This window comes from Macaca nemestrina, chromosome 10 (assembly GCF_043159975.1).
Source record: "Macaca nemestrina isolate mMacNem1 chromosome 10, mMacNem.hap1, whole genome shotgun sequence".
NCBI lineage: Eukaryota > Metazoa > Chordata > Mammalia > Primates > Cercopithecidae > Macaca > Macaca nemestrina.
This window is the reverse complement of record NC_092134.1, coordinates 52,434,153-52,456,067: the sequence shown is the minus strand read 5'-3', so window position 1 is coordinate 52,456,067 and position 21,915 is coordinate 52,434,153. Positions and strand designations below refer to the sequence as shown.

At 39.5% G+C, this 21,915-nt stretch overlaps 1 long non-coding RNA gene across 3 annotated transcripts in view; it reads left to right on the top strand.

Annotated features, from left to right (window-relative positions):
- The first annotated feature begins 14,087 nt into the window (after positions 1 to 14,087).
- The window catches only part of LOC105473295 (uncharacterized), a 30,784-nt gene continuing 22,956 nt past the window's right edge, over positions 14,088 to 21,915 (top strand). For all 3 annotated transcript variants that reach the window (XR_011609016.1, XR_003016166.2, XR_011609015.1), the window contains exon 1: positions 14,088 to 14,329. This is a non-coding gene — a long non-coding RNA (uncharacterized lncRNA). The remainder of the gene's footprint in view (positions 14,330 to 21,915) is intronic.

Here is a 21,915-nt window from a genome sequence, read left to right as displayed (position 1 = left end):
CTTGAACTAATGGATTCAAGGGATACTGCCACCTCGGCCTCCCAAAGTGCTGGGATTACAGGCACGAGCCACCACACTCGGAGCACGTATGAGTTTTTGTATGAACATAGGTGTTCCCTTCTCTTGGGCAAATATCTAAGAATGGAATTGCTGAATCGCATGGCACAACTTGTTTTCCAACTGTAGCTGCACCACTTTACAATCTCACCAGCAATGTATGAGTGTTCCAGTTTGTTTTCTTTCTATTTTCTTTCTTTCTTTTTTTTTTTTTTTTTTTTGAGACAGAGTTGCTCTGTAACCCTGTAATCCAGGCTGGAGTGCAATGTCACAATCTTGGCTCGCTGCAACCTCCACCTCCTGGGTTCAAGCAATTCTTGTGCCTCAGCCTCCCGGTAGTTGGGACTACAGGCATGTGCCACCATGCCCAGCAAGTTTTTTGTATTTTTAGGAGAGGCAGAGTTTTACTATGTTGGCCAGGCTGGTCTCAAACTCCTGATCTCTAGTGAACTGCCTGCCTTAGCCTCCCAAAGTGCTAGGATTATAGCTGTGAGCCACCATGCCCAGCCCAGTCTTCCAGTTTCTTGCCTCCCAGCCAACACTTGTTTTTGTCATTGTCTATTTATTTTAGCCCTAGAAGTAGGTGTAAAGTGGTATCTCACTATAGTTTTAATTTGCATTTTCCTAACAACTAATAGGTTGAGTATGTTTTTATACAGTTTTTTGGTCATTTATGTATCTTCTTCAGATAAATTTCTATTCAAATACTTTACCTTTTTAAAAGTAGACATTTGTCTTTTATTGTAGAGTTGTAATCTCTACAACAGATGCAAAAGAATGAATATCCAGTTTTTCTAATACCATTTCTTGAACAATTATTTTTTTCCCATTGAACTGTCTTGGCACCCTTGTGGAAAATTAGTTGACCATAGTATAAAAGGTTATTTCTGTAATAACTAATCTACAATAGTGGAATTCCCTGATTAGATATGTTATTTGCAAATATTTTTTCTATTCTGTTTTCTTTTTACTTTCTTGGTGATGTTCACTGAAACACAAAAATTTTAAATTTTGATGCAATTCAATTTATCTCTTTTTTCTTTTGTTGTTTATTCTTTTGTTTTCACATCTAAAAAAGCCTAATCCAAGGTCACAATGATTTACCCTTACATTGTCTTCTAAAATATTTAAAGGGTAAGCTCTTATATTTAGGTCTGTGTCCATACACATATAATATTTGTATATGGTGTGAGGTAGGGGGCATATCTTCATTCTTTATGTGAACTCTATGTTTACTATTTTGAAGAACTGCTAAACTTTTGTTCAAAGTTGCTGTATCACTTATAATCTCACCAGGAATTTAAGAAGATTTCAATTTCTGCACAGGCTATTCAATACTTGTTATTGTCATTGTCTATTACAGATGCAAAAGAATGAATATCCAGTTTTTCTAATTCTGTTTGTTGAACAATTATTCTTTCCCATTGAACTGTCTTGGCACCCTTGTTGAAAATTAGTTTGACCATAAGTATAAAGAGTTATTTCAAAGATCAGATGGTTGTAGATGTGTGGTATTATTTCTGAGGGCTCTGTTCTGTTCCATCAGTCTATATCTCTGTTTTGGTACTAGTACTATGCTGTTTTGGTTACTGTAGCCTTGTAGTATAGTTTGAAAGCAGGTAGAGTGATGCCTCCAGCTTTGTTCTTTTGGGTTAGGATTCACTTGGCAATGCGGGCTCTTTTTTGGTTCCATATGAATTTTAGTTTTTTTTCCAATTCTGTGAAGGAAGTCATTGGTAGCTTGATGGGGATGACATTGAATCTATAAATTACCTTGGGCAGTATGGCTATTTTCACAATATTGATTCTTCCTATCCATGAACATGGAGTGTTCTTCCATTTGTTTGTTTCCTCTTTTATTTCATTGAGCAGTTGTTTGTAGTTCTCCTTGAAGAGGTCCTTCACATCTCTTGGAAGTAGGATTCCTAGGTATTTTATTCTCTTTGAAGCAACTGTGAATGGGAGAGCACTCATGATTTGGCTCCCTGTTATTGGCATATAAGAATGCTTGTGACGTTTGCACATTGATTTTGTATCCTGAGACTTTGCTGAAGTTGCTTATCAGCTTAAGGAGATTTGGGGCTGAGACGATGGGGTTTTCTAAATATACAATCATGTCACCTGCAAACAGGGACAAGATTCCCTATTTAATAAATGGTGCTGGGAAAACTGGCTAGCCATATGTAGAAAGATGAAACTGGATCCCTTCCTTACACCTTATACAAAAATTAATTCAAGATGGATTAAAGACTTAAATGTTAGGCCTAAAACCATAAAAACCCTAGAACAAAACCTAGGCAATACCATTCGGGACATAGGCATGGGCAAGGACTTCATGTCTAAATCACCAAAAGCAATGGCAACAAAAGCCAACATTGACAAATGGAATCTAATTAAACTAAAGAGCTTCTGCACAGCAAAAGAAACTACCATCAGAGTGAACAGGCAACCTACAGAATGGTAGAAAATCTTTGCAATCTACTCATCTGACAAAGGGCTAATATCCAGAATCTACAAAGAACTCAAACAAATTTACAAGAAAAAAAAACAAACAACCCCATCAAAAAGTGGGCAAAGGATATGAAAAGACACTTTTCAAAAGAAGACATTTATGCAGGCAACAGACACATGAAAAAATGCCCATCATCACCGGCCATCAGAGAAATGCAAATCAAAACCACAATGAGATACCATCTCACACCAGTTAGAATGGCGATCATTAAAAAGTTGGAAACAACAGGTGCTGGAGAGGATGTGGAGAAATAGGAACACTTTTACACTGTTAGTGGGACTGTAAACTAGTTCAACCATTGTGGAAGACAGTGTGGCAATTCCTCAAGGATCCAGAACTAGAAATACCATTTGACCCAGCCATCCCATTACTGGGGATATATCCAAAGGATTATAAATCACGCTGCTATAAAGACACATGCACACATATGTTTATTGTGGCACTATTCACAATAGCAAAGACTTGGAACCAATCCAAATGTCCATTAGTGATAGACTGGATTAAGAAAATGTGGCACATATACACCATGGAATCCTATGCAGCCATAAAAAAGGATAAGTTCATGTCCTTTGTAGGGACATGGATGAAGCTGGAAGCCATCATTCTCAGCAAACTATTGCAAGGACAAAAAAAAAAAAAAAAACAACCACTGCATGTTCTCAGTCATAGGTGGGAATTGAACAATGAGAACACTTGGACACAGGAAGGGGAACATCACACACAGGGGACTGTTATGGGGTGGCGGGTGGGGAGGGATAACATTAGGAGATACACCTAATGTAAATGATGAGTTAATGGGTGCACCTCACCAACATGGCACATGTATACATATGTAACAAACCTGCACGTTGTGCACATGTACCCTAAAACTTAAAGTACATTTTTTAAAAAAAGAGTTATTTCTAGAATTTCACTTCTATTCCATTTATTTATATTTCTATGCTCATGCCAATACTATACTCTCTTGATTATTATAGCTTTGTAGTTAATTTTGAAATCAAAAGTGTGCATTTTCCTACTTTATTCTTTTTCAAGACTGTTTTATCTATTCTGGTCCCTTGTATTTCAATATGAATGTTAGAATTCTAGGGGACAGCAAACCTCTTAAGTTTTGCTGAAAAATCAACTCTTGAAAGGCAGATTAATAGCAGAAAAGGCATACAAATTTATTTAACATGTATATGTGGGATCCTTCAGAATAAAGAACTGAAAATACAGGGGAAATTGTCCATTTTTATGCTTAGAATCAACAGAGTATGGACAGTCATGTAGAAATGTGATTGGATAAAATGGGTTTGATCTAATTTTTACAGACTGAGTGGGGAAACCCAGAAAGGCCTGTCTCTCTACATTAGTCTTGGCCTCTCTGAGCATGTATTCGTTTCTTTTGAGTATAGGGAATTCTTCCCTAGAATGGGGGTCTTATGTTGTGTAATCAAAGTAAGACAGATAATTTCTTTATATCCACTTTCTGCACGGAAAGGGAGAGGAAAATTACAGTAATATTTTTAAGTTTTATGGTTTGTTTGCGGGAAGAGAGAATTAGTTTCTATGGCTAGTCTTGGGGAAGAATGGAACTGAGACTCATGAGGGGAGGAGAAGGTCAAGGAAAAATGTCTGCTTCTGAGGTCGCTGCTGAGGCCTTCATTTCACGGTATTATTTTCTGAGCCCCAGTTTCTGCAAATAAGGCAGCTGAGATTTTGATCGTAATTGTATTAAATCTATAGATCAATTTGGGAACTATTGTCATCTGATAATATTAAGTGTTGCGATTCCTGAAGGTCAATATCTTTTCATTTGTAGTTACCAAGTGAAGTCATGTGGGCCTGAAATTTCCTTGTGGAAAATATTTTAGTTGCTAATTAAAACTTTTTACTAGTTATAGGTTTATTCAGATTTTTTCTTGAATTAGTATTGATAGTTTTTGTATTTCTAGGATTTGTCCTTCTCATCTATGTTATCTAATTTGTTAACATTCCATTTTTTGTAATATTTCTTATTAATCTTTTTTATTTCTGTGAGGTAGATAGTTGTTATTCCTGATTTATTAAATAATAATTTGAATATTTTCCCATTTTTCCTTAGACAATCCAGCTAAAATTTCTACAAATTTTGATTTTTTTCAAATTACCAACTTTTGGGTTTGCTTATTATTATTATTATTATTATTATTATTATTGATACTGAGTCTTGCTGTGTTCCCAGGCTGGAGTGCAGTGATGTGACCTCTGCTCACTGCAACTTCCGCCTTCCAGGTTCAAGCAATTCTCCTGCCTCAGCCTCCTGAGTAGCTGGGACTTCAGGCGCGTATCACCACGCCCAATTAATTTTTGTATTTTTAGTAGAGATGGGGTTTCACCATGTTGGTCAGGATAGTCTCTATTTCTTGACCTCGTGATCCGCCCTCCTCAGCCTCCCAAAGTGCTGGGATTACAGGCATGAACTACCACGCCCAGCTGGGTTTGCTGATTTTGATGACTGTTTTTCTATTCTCTCTTTCACTAATTTCTATTCTAGTATCTCTTATTTCCCTCCTTCTTCTTGCTTTAACTTGCCTTTTTTTTTTTTTTTTTTTTGGTTTCTTGAAATGAAAAGATGGGTTATTTAACTGAGACCTTTCTTCTTTTTAAATACAACCACTTGTAGATATCAATGTACCTCTAACCACTATGTTAGCTGCATCCTGTAAGTTTTGATATGCTGTGCTTTTGTTCTCATTCATCTCAAAGTAATTTTCCTTGGGATTTCTTAAGTTACTGGTTACTTAGGAGCATGCTGTTTATGTTCCTTTTATTTGTGAATTTTACATTTCCTTCTGTTTCTTTCCTTCTGTTATTCCATTTCGTTATAGTTGGAAAGCGAACTTTGTATGGTTTAAATCCTTTTAAATATACTGAGAGTTATTTTATGGCATAACAGATAGTCTATACTGGAGAATGTTCCATTTATACTTGATAAAAGTGTGCATTCTGCTTTTACTAGGTCAGTGTTCTGTAGATGTCTGTTAGATCAAGTTTGTTTATAGTGTTTTTCATGTCTTTTATTTTCTTGTTCTTCTGACTAGTTGTTCTATCCATTATTGAAAGTTTAGTATTGACGTTATTGTACTTTTCAACTCCAGAATTTCTGTTTCAGCCTTTTAAATAATTTCTATTTCTTCTTTCATATTCTATCTGGCTTCTTTTAGTTATTTGAACATAATCATAATGGTTAGTTTAAATTCATTGTCTAGTGAGTCCAATGTCTGACTTTATTAAGGCCAATATTTAACTGACTGCTTTTTTATGTGTTCAGGCCCTGCTTTACTGTTTGTGTGTGTGTGTTTTATGATTTTTCTAATTTGAAACACTAGACATGTAAAATAACATAACGTCATAATTCTGAAATCAAATAACGCCTCACTACCCAGGGTTTGTTACTGTTGCCATTTGTTGTCATTATTTTTGTCATTGATGCTGAGCAAAGCAAAGGGCATTGCTTGTTTGATGACTTTCTTGGACCAATTTTGTAAAATCCGTGTTCTTTGTTGTTGCAGCCAGTGAAATTTCTTCTCAGTTAACTTAGTGACCAGTTAATAATTACACAGAGATTTCCTTAGAGACTGGAACCAATAAGTCTCTGAATCTTTGTCAAGCTGTACTGTTTGTATTGTGGTGTATACCTTCAGTGTTCCATCACATATTTAAAACTCTGCCTTAGCCTCTACTTCCCACTTGGAAAGGGCATCAACATCAGTCAAATGTGACAGACTAGAGTTTTCTCAGGTCATTCCTGGGTATATGCACAGCCCTTCATATGAATGTGGCCTTCTAGATTTTTAAGAATATGTTCAGTCTTTTCAAATCCCCCAGTGAGGATTTCACTCCCTTTTTCCCTTCTAAAATTCTTAGCCTGCCTCTTGCTAGCTACAACTGCTATCACTTCCTCAGCCAGCTGCAATGTTAAAGAATTGTCATTATTTTCTACAACTTTCCTGAAGACAACACTTACATAGAGGAAGTCTTGATTTAGGTCAAATAAAGGCAAGCTCTAAGAATGGAGCTTTACCTAGAACCTGCTAGAAAAGCCAAATGCTAACATTTCTCTGGGGATGGCACTTTTAGGAAGCTCCAAACCCTCCATTGGCTGGTAGACTGCTGGTTGATCACTAACATAGTTATGAGCCTGTTGGTTTTCAATGCTGCTATGGAATAAGAAAGAGGGTAATGGGAGTAGTGCAAGTTAAAATGTCAAAAAGTTCATTGTTCTTACTGAGATTCAGCCATTTTTCTTTCATAAAAGCTGTGATTGTTGCAAGTCTTTGGTTAATTTTCAGTTTTTAAACAGTTGATTTTCTCTATTATTGCCAGTTTTCTCATTGCTTTTATGAGCAGCATTGTTTTATGACCTATTTTCAGGGCTTTTTGACTCTGCCATTCTGGAAGTACAAACTCCCCCTGAATGTCTCAGTGCTTTATTAATATCTCAAAATGGATAAATTCTACTCCACATCATTTTCCTCACATTTTAATGATCTTCTTATCTCAATGAATAGTCAAAATACTGAGACTTTATTAGTCAGAAACCTAGAGGCTAATTTTTGCACCTGTTTCTGTTTCTCTCTTTTATTCCCCTATCCCATATTCAATCCATTATCAAGTGCAATGCATATTATTTCCTAAGTAACTCTCACATTCATCCATCTTTTGGCTCTGTAGAAAACATCATGGTTTACTTATTATCTGACTCCAGGAAACAATAATAACCCTTTAACTAATCTACTTGCATCCAGGCCAGCCCCATTTAATCATTTATCCACATTGTAGACTACAAGACATTTTTTAAAATGCAAAAGATGGTCATGTCACTTTTGGTTAAAACTCTTAAACGCCTTTGTAGCCTCTTAAGGAAAAAGATAAACTTTCTTACTATGATTTTTAAAGTTCATGTATGTTCCAAACTATTTTTCACCATAAGATATTAGCATATATTTTTCCCTTTACCTGGAAAATTTTCCCTTTGCCCTTGATTAAGTTTTACTTATGCTTTATTTATATCTTGTATGACTCCCCAGAAGAAGATTTTTCTAATTCTCCAACTAAATCAGAAAGCACCATTCACCTGTTTTTCCTAGCAGTTATTCCAAGAGCAATTTCATGTTTGTTCATGTGATTATTTAATTAATATTGTTTTCTTCTATAAGACTATAAGCTCTGTAAAGGTAGAGACTCTTTCTGATTTTGCTTACGGTTGTATTCCCACAGCTATTCCATAATGACTCATGTAAATTTTGTAATCAAGAAATATTTATTAAGCAAATGAATGTTGATAAGTGATCTGTGCTAAGGCTCTAATGGGACAAGAAAAAATAATTCCTTCCCTTTTAGCCGAGAAGTTAAACAGAATAACTATGAAGCAGTTAAAGGAATTGGTCTAAGTTTGTTTCTCCTTCACTATTTTACTCTTAATTGATAGAAATATTAGTTGTTTTACTTTTTTCAAAGATTAAACTGTTATCAGGCTAAAGCAAACGTGGAGAATCTATACGCTCAATTTACTCAGTGTAATCACATTTTAAAAATTATTTTGACAATTAAGTTCCTAATTGCACAATATTGAAGTATTAATATATAGCACTAATAAGCTAATAAATATTTTCTATGTAACAGACATTTTCTGATCCAGCATTATGGAATAGATAGGTGAAATCATTTGATTATCTTTAGCTGTTTGGGAACTATCCGTTTTTCAAAATTGTTTTCAAGGCAAAGGAAAGGTGATTTTAAATATTTTTCTACTATATTGGGGAAAGTCTTTGATAACATTGATCTGTGGTTAACTGTATTCTAAGTTAAGACACAAAAACGTGTCTTTTAGTGGAAATATCATCAGTCATCTAAATTAGGGTTCCCCAACCCCCAGGCCACAGACTGGTACTGATCTGTGGCCTGTTAGGAACCAGGACGCACAGCAGGAGGTAAGTGATGGGAAGAGGCATTACTGCCTGAGCTCCACCCGCTGTCAGATCAGTGGCAGCATTAGATTCTCATAGCAGCCCAAAACCTTTGTGAACTGTGCATGTGAGGGACCTAGGTTGCATGCTCCTTATGAGAATCTCACTAATGCCTGATGATCTGAGTGGTCTGAGGTGGAACAGTTTTATCCAGAAATCCTCCCATAATTAGAATCCAATCCATGGAATAACTGCCTTCCATAAAACCAGTCCTTGGTTCCAAAAAGGCTGGGGACCACTGATCTAAATGATTGACTTGCTTTCTTCTATTTATATGTATTAAAAAAAGATTTCTTGAAGATTGAATTGGGGGTTTATCACTTTGCTTTTAGCATCAGAGGCCAAGGGTGCCAATGACACCCTATTATGACATGACCTGACACAGCCCTCTTGTAATATCAGTTTCCCTTTTAGAAAGGTTGCCATCATGGCTTAATTTGTCTTAGAACTGTCATTTTTAAACTAAGTATGTTGTCATGGATTTAAAAAGCTTCAGATGACAGCTTTGGATTTCTTTGCTTAACTTTTTAAAGAATTCAAAGTTTAGCATGTCTAGGATGAACTGTATGCCAATTTTAGATTTATTCTTGGCATAGAATTGTCCTTGCTACACGTTTGCTACCTGGAGATAGCTATTCCCTAGGAAATATATTTTTAGTTTAGAGTATTTTTTTCTTCAAATGTAGAAAAAAAAATTTCTTTCTCATGCTGATTTTTTTCCTCTAAATATACAAATCAACTACTATGCCATTGTATTGCTCACTATAATTTCCCAGACATCGTGCTAACTCTCTTACTGCTTTTGGGTAGTTTCCAAAATACAATACACGAATTAAATATGTTCCCAGTAGATTTTACCCTTTAACTATTTCCTTCTTTCTTTTTTATACTACAATTATGTAGAACCTCTGAATGACTTTATTATATTCAGAGCATGACTGTTATTTCTTGCTATTTTTGTCTTTTCTACTTGAAATAGAGTTTTGTATTTCTCCAGCATTTCTGGGATAGGAGCCCATTAGTTGTAAATGCAAAAACTTCAAAAGTTTTCAAATAAAACACTTAAGCACAGACTATTACCGTAAGATAATAAGCATATTTGGAACTTGTTTAATTTTCTTTGTTAGATCCATGGTGAAATAATTTCTACATCTGAGTGTGTAAGAAAATTGTCACGAAATGTAGTAACTTTTCAGGTGTTTTCTGCCAAATTAAAAAAAAAAAATCATACTTTAAGATACTTTTAAGTTTACAGAAAAATCACAAAAATAGTAGAGAGAGTTCACATATACCCCATACCTAGTTTCTCCTATTATCATCTTATATTAGTATGATAACTTTGTTACAATAAATATGACAACAATATTGGCACATTATCACTCACTAAAATTCCTAATTTCTTCATATTTCTTTAGTTTTTACTTGTAACCTTTTTCTGTCCAGGATTCCATCCAGGAAGCCACATTATGTAGTTATGGCTACTTAGCCTCCTCTGGGTTATGACAGTTCCTCCAACATTCCTAGTTTTTGATGACCTTGACAGTTTTGAGGAGTACTGGTCAAATACTTTGTAGAATGTCTCTCACTTGAGAGACATTGAAACTAGACAGTTTTCTCATGATCAGACCTGTATCACATATTTTGTGGATGAAGGCAAGCTACCAGTCTTATCACACAATATCAAGGGTACGTACTATTGTGTCCAGAATTGGTGGGGTCCTGGGCTCGCTGACTTCAAGAATGAAGCTACGGACCCTCGTGGTGAGTGTTGCAGTTCTTAAAGACGGGAGTTTGTTCCTTCTGATGTTCAGATGTGTCTGGAGTTTCTTCCTCCTGGTGGGTTCACAGTCTCACTGACTTCAAGAGTGAAGCTGCAGACCTTCCAGGTGAGTGTTACAGCTCTTAAAGGCAGCGTAGACCCAAAGAGTAAGCCGCAGCAAGATTCACTGCAAAGGGGGAAAGAACAAGGCATCCCTAAATTGCAACCGGGCCTCACGCTATTGCTGCTGTTGGCTCGGCTGATCTGCTTTTATTCCCTTATTTGGCCCCACCCACATCTTGCTGATTGGTCCATTTTACAGAGTGCTGATTGGTCCGTTTCACAGAGTGGTGATTGGTCCGTTTTGACAGAGTGCTGATTGGTGCATTTACAAACCGTTAGCTAGACAGAAAAGTTCTTCAAGTCTCCTCTGTACCCAGAAGCCCAGCCAGCTTCACCTCTCACTATCAACCTGACTTACCACTGTTGATGTTAACTGTGATGCCTGGCTGAGGTAGTGTTTGTCAGGTTTCTCCACTGTAAAGTTACTCCTTTTCCTCTTTCCAGTGCTGTACTCTTTGGAAGAAAGTGAGCATGCACAGCCCACACTTGAGGAGTGGACAGTAACATTACGCTTCTTTGAGGGTAGCATCTACATAAATTACTTGGAAATCTTCTGCACTACAGATTTGTTTGTTACCCTCTTATTTCTTTATTCAGTGAGTCATTTATATCAGCATAGACTCATGGACATTAATTTAAACTTTAAGTTATAATCCAATACCATTTTTATTTATTTATTGTACTTGAATTGCTCTAGCTTTGGCCATTGGGAGCACTTTCATTTGTCTCCTTTATCTCGTTGACATATCTCTGTTTTTTGTTTTTGTTTTTTAGCATTTATTTATTTTCTGGCTCTACAAAATGTTCCAGGCTCGTCTTGTGTATTTTCTGTCCCAGTCATAAAATCAGCTGTTTTTCCAAGCAGCCCTGTTTTCTTTTATTGGAGATCACAGTACTAAGTGTTCTGTCATATTTTTTCAAACTAAAGGAAGGGGACTGATCTTTCTTGAACTTCTACTATAACCTTAAGCAGAGGCCAGCAAATATTTTCTGTAAAGGGTCAGACCATAAATATCTTAGGCTTTGCAGATATATGGTCACTGTTACAACTACTAAACTGCTTTTGAAGCAAAAAAGAGCTGTAGACAATATGTAAACAAATGGGTATGGCTGTGTTTCATCAAAACTATTTTCAAAAGTAGGCCAAGTTTGTCCCACAGTCCATAATTTGCTGCACCTGATTCAAGGGTGTATATGTGGCTTGTGAGTATGTAAGTGAAGGAGAGAGTGCGAAGGAGAATGAAGGTGAGAGTGAGAGAGGAGGAAAGCGATAGAGAGAGAGAGAGAGAGAAATAATCTTTAGAGAGGAAAAAGTTGGGGATTAATTTTAAGTGGTATGATTATAAAACCAGTGTTATTTTAATTCCGTTCTGCTGTCTTTCAGTCAACAGCTCTTCAAATTATATTCTAGCAGTTCTCTGCATTTTTTCCCCAGCTCTCAGAAAGTAGTAGACTATCTCATGAAGACTAATCATATACTGTAAGTGGTACAACTGTAATAGTGATACTGGTTCTACATGTCATACCTGTGTATTGATCTTATTTATTTTTGGTCACATATTGTACAGTTACTTACTATAGGTTATCAATAAAAAGAAATTAGGCTGGGCACAGTAGCTCACGCCTGTAATCTCAGCACTTTGTGAGGTTGAGGTGGGTGGATCACGAGGTCAGGAGTTCTAGACCAGCCTGGCCAATATGGTGAAACCCGTCTCTACTAAAAATACAAAAAAAACTAATTGGGTGTGGTGGTGCATGCCTGTAGTCCCAGTTACTAGGGAGGCTGAGGCAGGAGAATCGCTTGAACCCAGGAGGCAGACATTACAGTGAGCCAAGATTGCGCCACTGCACTCCAGCCTGGGCAATAGAGGGAGACTCTGTCTCAAAAAACAAACAAACAAACAACAACAACAACAACAAAAAACTAATAAAAGTAGCTTTCTTGGCTTTTTAAAATAATTTAATATAACTAGCCAAGGAAGCTGTTTGATGAAGTATGCTAATTGAAAGAGTCATTCAAAGACATTTTTCAGCTAACATTGTTCATAACCAGCTACAAATCTGCATAACTGTTTAATGAGAAGTCTTTTGCTTGCCAGCAAAAGCCAGTATACTGAGATGACAAGTTTAACAATAGTCTTCTCCAGAGTCTAAAAGAGGACAATGAGGAAAGATGGATATGACAATTTAAACACAGAACTAAATCCTTAGAGAAAGAGAATAAGAATCAAAGAAAAATTAAGGAAACAATGTGAATCATACTAATCTCTTACATAATTTAAGTCAATTTCTGAGCCACACTTTCCCTTTATACTAGTTCTGTCTTTTCTGGATCATTTTTTGAACTATTCTTCAGTTTTAAGTCCTCATATTCACAAATTCTTCTGTGAATTTATAGTTCTGGACACTAAATTCATTGATCAAAGTTTCTCTTACCAAGGCAGAACGGCTACTGAAAATAAACTTTGCTTCAGCTGTGAAACAAGGTTACCTGTGTGATATATATTTTCTCCTTCAAACTGTTATAAGTCATGGGTATTCAATACATAGCTGGAAAAAAATAAAGTATTAAAGGTAAATCACACAATGTTTCTAGGCACGTTTGCTTCCTTACATCTATTCTCCAAAATAGAACTCCAGTGAACTTCTTAGACTGACTTCAAATGAACTAAATCTCTCCTCCCATTAGGTTATTGATCAGTGAAGGAGCTAAACCTACAGTGGAGTATTTAGATGAAACACCAGTACATATAACTATTGACCATTCATTATATAATACTTCTGGGCCAAGGACAAAGTCTGTGGGGAAAAGTATTAGAATAGTTGAGTGGAAAAATGAGTACGAAGGTTATATTCATACTTGGGTCCTTAGGTAATATTTCAGAGGATAATATTGGTCCTTGGGTAATGTTTCAGAGGATAATAATAGCAAGATTACTCTAATTGGTTAGTAATAGCGATAGCTGTGTCCATCAGTAAGGAAAATATTTTAACTGCAGGGGGATTTAATGCAGGGAATTAGTTACAAAGTGCTTGGAAGGGCTGGGTGAACCAAAGAGTACAGGTAGTTATTCATGGGTATGGAGTTGTTATGACTCCTGGTCTGTAGTCCGCCTTTCCACTTCTTGGCTGGTGGCTCTGCTCCTGCTGGTATTGCAGTTTAGTGAGCACCTGGGAGCCACACTGCTGCTGAGGAGCTCATCTGACACTGCTGCTATTTCTGCTGAGGCCATCTCCAAAGGTAGGAAACTGGTATCTCTCTTCCTCCTACTTTACAGTCTCTTAACTAGTAACGGAAATATAGTTTGCAGGCTGTCACTCTTACAATTCAAAAGTGAACATAGGGGGTCAGAAATGGCACCTATGCCAAGAGAAAAATAATCAAAAAGCAGACAGTATAACAGACACTATTTGAAGATAGATGGTAGATAGATACGCATTTAATTTTCATAACAACCCTGTGTGGTATAGATGGCTTTATCCCTCTTTTACTGACGGAGAAACTGAAGAATAAAGAAGCTAGGTAATATGATCAAAATTGACATAGCTATTAAGAGGTGGAATTATCATTTGAACCCAGGTCATATGATTCTAGAGTTCATACCTGCAGTCATTGTGATGCAAGAGAGGCAAACTGCAAAAGTGGGGCTTAACTGGGGAGTGTTCTTGGCTTCACTCAGAGAAGAATTAAAAGGCAAGCCTGGTAGTACTAAACAGGAACTTTTACCGAAGCACCAGTATACAGCAGCAGCAGAGCAGGACTGCCCCACGGCCAGGGAACCCAGAGTAGCAGTCGAGAGGCAGTTCTGCACTCATACTTATATCCACCTTAAATTATATGCAAATTAAAGGGCCGTTTATACAGAAATTTCTAGGAAGACCATGGTAAGTTCTAGGTTTTGGGGTCATTACCATGGAAAGGGGTGGTAACTTTTGGGTGTTGCCATGGCAGTGGTAAACTGACATGGCAGGCTGGTGAGGATGTCTTATGGGGAAAGGCTTCCATCCAGGACCTGTTTTAGCTAGTCCTCAATTTAGTCTGGTGTCTGTACTTCACCTCCTACCTCAATTATACTACAATTCAACAAGCATAGGTGCTCTGGGCCCTCATTCATATATCCAAAGGGAAAAGCTAGTCTTTTCCAGGGTCCCCTTCTAAATATTTCTGGTAAGCACCTCACTAGCTTTTCATACGACCTATTCTTCATTTGCCACTGCCATTGGCCGAGCTGGGCCTATATGGCTCCTCTTTTTAATGTACCCAACAATGTTAATTCATAATTTCATATAGATTTCCTTCCCTCATCCTCCCTTAAGCCACTGACTGCTGTTACCATCATACTGGCCTCAGTATGAGGACAAACACTGTCTCACCCCTTTCTCTCCATGCCATAAGTGAATACCTAACCCAAACATGGAACGGACCTTGCTTTAATTTCCCACAACATATCTAAAGACAAGACTGGGCAGTATTCCACTAAAGACTGGAGATATAGAGAGGTGATCAAAACACAGAATAAATTACAATTATCATGACATAAAGCTGCTTTGGGAGAGTACTAGCCCAGACCATGCTTGAAGAGTCCCAGTCACAGGGCACCTCCTGGCCCGGTTTCTGTCTTGCCTCTATGTGGCTGGGGCCAGGTTACTCTTACTACATAGAATGTTTTCAAGTCTGTCTATTTTCAGAGCCCTGGCTTACTATCCAGGTCTCATTTTTTTTTTTCTTTTGCAGTTGCAAGATTTAATAGAGTGAAATGGAGTGAAAACAGAGCTCCTATATAAGGGGAAGGGACCCAAAGGGGGTTGCCGTTGCCGGCTTGAATGCCTGGGTTTATATCCTGATCCTTGTCCCTCCCACTGTGCTCTCAGGCAATAGATGCTTGGCTATTTCTTTACCTCCTGTTTTTGCCTAATTAGCATTTTAGCGAGCTCTCTGATTGGTTGGGTGTGGGCTAAGTTGCAAGCCCCATGTTTAAAGGTGGATGCGGTCACCTTCCAAGCTAGGCTTAGGGATTCTTAGTTGGCCTAGGAAATCCAGCTAGTCCTGTCTCTCAGTCCCCCATCTCAACAGGAAAACCCAAGTGCTGTTGGGGAGGTTGGCTGACGACCGCTCTAACTGCATCCTGCTGAATTGGGGCATAGTAGGGGTTGTGCAGTTGAGATTTCCTTGGAAGGGGTGCCTTTGATGTCATTAACATCAGAGCATGGGCTAGCAGGCCAGTCCAGGGGTCCGTGGTAGATCTTAGTTATGGACTGCATCTGGGGCTCCATTTGAAGAACTATTTGTAGTTCTACAGCTTCGATTCTGGAAGAGACAAACTTAACAAGGAGGTTAAAGATACAGGGATTGAAATGTATGGCCTGCAGTGCAGAGGATTATTTCTTTGGCACACTTACAGACCCTGACTATCTGCTTGATAGTTTTGAAAAGGCCTGGTCCAGTAAATAATGATTTGGCCATCTGATGGGTGCTATCAATGCCTAAGTGAAAGGTTTGGTGAAGGGTTTTAAGTAATTTCCATTGATTAGCTACAGGCAAAAGTATTTTCCCTTCTTTGATGGCTAGCCATCCTGAGGGGAGAAAACTATGTCCTTGTGAGGTTCCCCATTCTATTTCTCCTGCTGAGTATTGGGGCTGGTTTCCCAGAGGGGATTACCCCATATTAGGGGTCCTTCTATAAGCATTTCTGATGGAGGGTCCTGCCTTGTGGCTTTTTTGGCTTCAATATCCACTTGGCGGTTCCCTTCTATTTCCCTTTCCTTTCCTTTCTGATGACCCCGGCAGTGTATGACTGCCACTTCTTTAGGTTTCTGTACAGCCAATAATAATCTCCTAATGTCTTCCTGATGTTTCATAGGCATTCCTTCAGAAGTTAGGAATTCCCTTTCTCTCCATATTGCTGTGTGGGCATGGAGGACTAGATAAGCATACTTAGAGTCTGTATACGTATTTACCATTTTTCCTTCTCCTAATTCTAGCGTCTGAGTGAGGGCTATTAGTTCTGCCAGCTGAGCACTAGTTCCTGGAGTGAGGGCATTACTTTCAAGTATTCCATTATCACTGACTGCTGCATACGCCGCTTTTTGAAGTCCTTTTTCTCCAAAGGAACTTCCATCAGTGTATAAGTTGAGGTCAATATCAGTCAAGGGAACCTCTAAAAGGTCCCCTCGGGCGATGTAGGTTTGAGCAATTACTCGTCGACAGTTGTGTTCTGTCTTTTCTTCATTGTCTGGAAGAAATGTGGCTGGGTTAAGAATTGCACAAGTGCGTAGTCGCAGCACTGGCCCTTCAAGTAATAGAACCTGATATTTAAGCAAACAGTTGTCTGACAGCCACACGTCTCTCTTAGCAGTGAGTATGCCATTCACATCATGAAATATCCACACAGTAAGATCTCTTCCCTGTATTATTTTAACTGCTTCGGATACTAAGACTGCTACTGCCACCACTGGCCATAAACAATGAGGCCACCCCTTTGCCACTACATCAATTTCCTTACTCAGGTATGCCACAGGTTGCAAGCTCATCCCTTGGACCTGTGTAAGGACTCCTAGAGCTATTCCTGTTTTTTCTGTGACATGTAAAGAAAAGTCTTGCCCCATTGGCAAGCTTAACACTGGGACTTGGGTTAGGGCCTTCTTTAGGGCCTGGAAAGCCGCTCCTGCTTCAGCTGTCCATCTTACTAAATGGGTATTGGCTTTCTGAGTTTTCTTAATGAGTGTATATAATAGTCTGGCTATTTTGCCGTACCTGGGAATCCATATTCGGCAGAAGCCTGTTATGCCAAAGAACCCTCTTTGTTGCTTTTAGGGTTTTGGGATGAGGATAAGCCAGTATAGGCTGGATACGTTCCTCACTGAGGAGGCCCTGGTGCCTTTGGATAATTTTAGCCCTAAGTATTTAACCTGCTGTGAGCAGAGCTGAGCCTTTGGTTTGGAAATCTTGTAACCACAGGTGGCGAGGAAATTTAAAACCACTTGGGTGGCTTGATGGCACAAGGTTTCTGAACAGGTGGGTAAAAGTAAATCATCCATGTACCAAAGGACAAGAGTGTCCAGGTATGAGAATTGGCTCAAGTCTTGAGCTAATGCCTGGCCAAACAGATGGGGGCTATCCCTGAACCCTTAGGGTAAAACAATCCAGATGAGTTGAGATGTTGGGTTTGAGGGATTTTCAAAGGCAAACAAGAATTGAGAGTCAGGATGTACAGGGATGCAGAAAAGGCATCCTTAAGGTCCAGGACTTTAAACCGCTCTGCTTCCTCTGGTATTTGGGAAAGCAGAGTATAAGGGCTAGGTACAGCTGGGTATAGAGGAACAACAACCTCATTGACAATCCTGAGATCTTGCACTAACCTCCACTGTCCGTTGGGTTTCTGTACTCATAAAATTGGAGTACTGCAGGGGCTATTACATGGTTTATACTAGGCCTTGGGCTTTTAGGTCCTTAACAATCCTTTGGAGTCCTTATTGGGCCTCAGGTCTGAGGGGGTACTGCCTTTGGTAGGGAAAGGAGGAGGAATCCTTTAGTTTAACTTGAACAGGATTGGCATTTTTTGATTGTCCATATTGTCCTTCTGTTACCCAGACTTCAGGATTAATTCCTTCCTTAAGTAGGGGACAACAAATGGGTGTTCCTTCTCCTCTGTTCAGGTGTGTAATGGCCCCTGCTTTTGCTAGAATGTCTCTCCCTAACAAGGGAGTGGGGCTTTTAGGCATAATTAGAAAAGCATGTGAAAAGTGTAAAGTTCCCCAGTCACCACTTAATGGCTGGGACAAGTACCTAGTGACTGGCTGTCATAGCACCCCTTGGATAGTGACAGATCTGGAGCACAGTTGTCCGGGACAGGAGAGTAGGACTGAAAAGTCCGCACCAGTGTCCAGGAGACAGTTAACCTCCTGGCCCTCAATGGTCAAGCATACCCAGGGCTCTGTGAGAGTGATGGCATGGGCTGGCGCTTGCCCTGGGCACCCTCAGTCCTGCTGCTGGATCATCTGGTTAGTGGCTTCTGACTTAGAGGACTTTCATGCCCTGGGGCAGTGGGCCTTCCAGTGATTCCCTTGACATATGGGGCATGGATGAGGCGGCAGCTTACTTCTACTTGGACAGTCTTTTTAAAAGTGTCCTTGTAGAGCACATTGGAAGCAAGCCCTATGAGGCATTCAATTTGCCCAGCTTTTCCTTTTTCCAGAGCCTCCAAAGTCCTCTTGCCTGAGGGCCATGACTAAAGCAGTGGCCTTTTACTTTATCTCATTTGTCCTGCTCTGCCTGCTCCTCCTGATCTCTATTATAAAAAACTGAGGTTGCCAAGTTCAATAGGGTTTCTAAGTTTTGCTCTGAGCCTAAGGCAGACTTTTGAAGTTTTTTCCTAATGTCTGCAGCTGACTGAGTGATAAACTTATCCTTTAAGATTAGTTGGCCTTCGATAGAATCAGGTGACAGGGAGGCATGCTTCCTCAATGCCTCCCTTAGTCTCTCCAGAAAGACAGGAGGATTTTCCTCCTTTCCCTCTGTTATAGTGGATATCATTGAATAATTCATAGGCTTCTTCCTAGTTTTCCTTAGTCCTTCTAGCACTCAAGTTAGCAAATGTCTGCGGCACCAATCTCCATGTTCTGATTCTGTGTCGCTATGAGGGTCTACACTGGCAACTGCGTGCCGGCCTGTGGGAAATCATTCTCTTTCCTCTATTGTCATCCTATCATTGACCTGACTGAGATAACAGAGATCTCCAAACTCTCGGGCTGCAGTTAGGGCAGGACTTCTCTGATTTGGGGTTAGTGTCTGATCTAGCAGTATATACCTCTCCATGTCAGATCAAAGGATTGTCCTAACCCTTGTAAAACATCAATATAGCCATCAGGGTTATCTGAGAATTTACCTAGGTCTATTTTAATTTGCTTTAAGTCTGAGAGAGAAAATAATACATGCACTCTGGCTGGACCAAATTCTCCTCCTCCCACTGCTTGGAGGGGGCATAATTGGGGAATATTGGCACTCTTTGGTTCACTGATTACCCCTTTGTCTATCTCCTTTTGGACCAAATGGGTTGAAGGGGGTCCTTATTAGTTGGGGAAGAAGTCAGGGGGGCTCTGGGGTAGGGAGGTAGACTCTGAGGGCTTCCTGTAGGGCATAAATCACACTTTTTACATAATTGCGAGTTGTCTCTTAATGAAAAGAAAGTTTGTACATATGACATTTCACTCCATTTGCCTTCTTTTCTACAAAAGAGGTCTAGTGTAAGATGGTGTTATAAATAATACTTCCTTCAGGAGGCCAGGTTTCTCCCCCTTGAAGAAGAAATCGTGGCTAGGCGGTACTGCAGAAGAATATAAGTTGAGTCTTTTGATTCTGTAAGTACTTTAAAGCTTGGTTGAGTGCAAACAGCTCGCATGTTTGAGGACACCAATTATTAGACAGTTTTTCTAACTGCTTCCACAAGAGTCTCTGTATCAATTACTGAATACCCACTGGTTTTTTTCTCAATCACCTGGGAGGAACCATCTATCATCCTGTCCTGAAGGGAATTCCTCCTAGGTCTGGTCGGACCTTTGTATGGTAATTAAGATTTAAATCCCTTGTTAGGATATCTGCTGGGTTAAGGATTTTTGATAGGAAAGCTCCGGGTTGTCAGTGGCCTCAGTGTTCTCAGGCTACGCCCTTGTTTACACTGACAACAAGGTAGTATTGGAGTGTTATAGGATCACGGAGAAAACCTTCAATAATTAATTACAGGTTTTAAATTTACCCTGGCTTTTAAAGGAGTAGGGCATACTTTTTTACTATTTCTATCTTTTTCTTTTTTTTTCTCTTTGACTCCCTCTTTGTCTCTCTCTCTCTCTGTCTCTCTCTCACAGCCATTACAAACTTGTGGCCCTGGCAAGTGTGGTGGGGAATGGGTCCTACATAACTGCCCATGTTGAGAGCTGTATACCTAAATCAGGAGGGACACCAGGGATAAGACTCCCTGGGTTTATAATCTAGATGCCTAAGGACACAGCCTAGAGTTTCCTTAGATCCCCTTGGAGATACAACTTGCTAGAGGAAATGCGATCAGAGGAAGATTCAGAGGCAAGGAGAATTTTGGGGCTACACTTTCAAGATTTTCATGGTTGGGACCCAGGAGGTACAGGTCAGAAGGAAAGGTAGGGACGCACGCATGGGTGACTGTTGAGTAGAGGCTTCTGGCTGTGCCATGATCTCAGCTAATGCCGGGAGTTCGGGATGACAGCTTTATGCCTCTAGTCCCTCGGCTTCCGCAAGAAAATTGAAGGTGGAAGCTGGCTCCAGGCAGACCAATGCCCCCAACCCACAAGGGTTGGGGGTTGTTAGAAAGCCCTTTCCTAGATAGCCTCCCACCTGAGTCTTAAGTCTGGTGGCCACACAATCATTTTTAACTGGCTGACAGGTGCCCGGTATTTTCCTCCAATTCTAAGGAAGGATAGGACAGAATAGCAAGCGAAAGTGGTCCAATATTACTCACCGCTTTGGAGGTCCCTTCGTGGTCGCCAAAATGTTACCGGGGGGTCCTTGCTCCCGGAGCTCCCAAGATGGTGGTGGGCTGCTTCCAAAATGGCGGCAGGCCACTTCCAGGATGGTGGCAAGCCTCGTGTTCTCTGACCCGGGGTTCTTGGCCTCACAGATTCCAAGGAATGGAATCTTGGGCCACGTGGTGAGTGTTATAGCTCTATTAGACACTGTGGGTCACAGATGAGAACCATGGAACCAGTGATTAGCCTTCAGCTCGATTAGGATGAACCCGAGCACTTAGCTGTGCAGAAACAATGGCAAGCCTTTAACCCAATGGGGAGTGGTAATGGGCGCCTTGCTGGATCAGGAGCACAGCGGACACCCTGCCGGATCCGGAGGGCTGGAAGTGAGCGGTGGGTCTGCGATGGCAAAACACGAACCAGAAGAGTGCAGTTGCAAGATTTATTAGAGTGAAAAAGAGTGAAAACAGAGCTCCCATATAAGGGGAGGGGTTGCCCCAAGTCTCATTTAAGGAAGGATTCCCTTGCTCACTTCAACTTAAGACTGAATTTCCCAGACTTTATTTCCTTTCCCTTGCTAAGAAAAGTATTTAAAATCTAGGATGTAAAAGGATGACTGCATCTTCTTCTTGAGGCCTAAACAAGCACTAACAGATCTGCCCCAGGTTTATCTAATTCTCTAAGATTATACAGTTTCATTTGATTTACTATTTACTATTGATAAAGTACCAAACTCTGTGCAGTAAGATATTAACCTTCAGAAGGCTGTTAAATTGCAAATGATTTTTATCTAGTTCAGATGCAAATAATTTCTATCTTATAGAAAAAATAACCATAAAGCTTAGTTGTTTTGGTCCTGGAGCACATTAAATCATTTTGTATTTAATTTAGCAACATAATTTCAGCATTTTTTCTCTTTCTTTAACTATACATACTTTGGTCTTTTCTATACTACTTTGAACAAATTTATCCTTTGG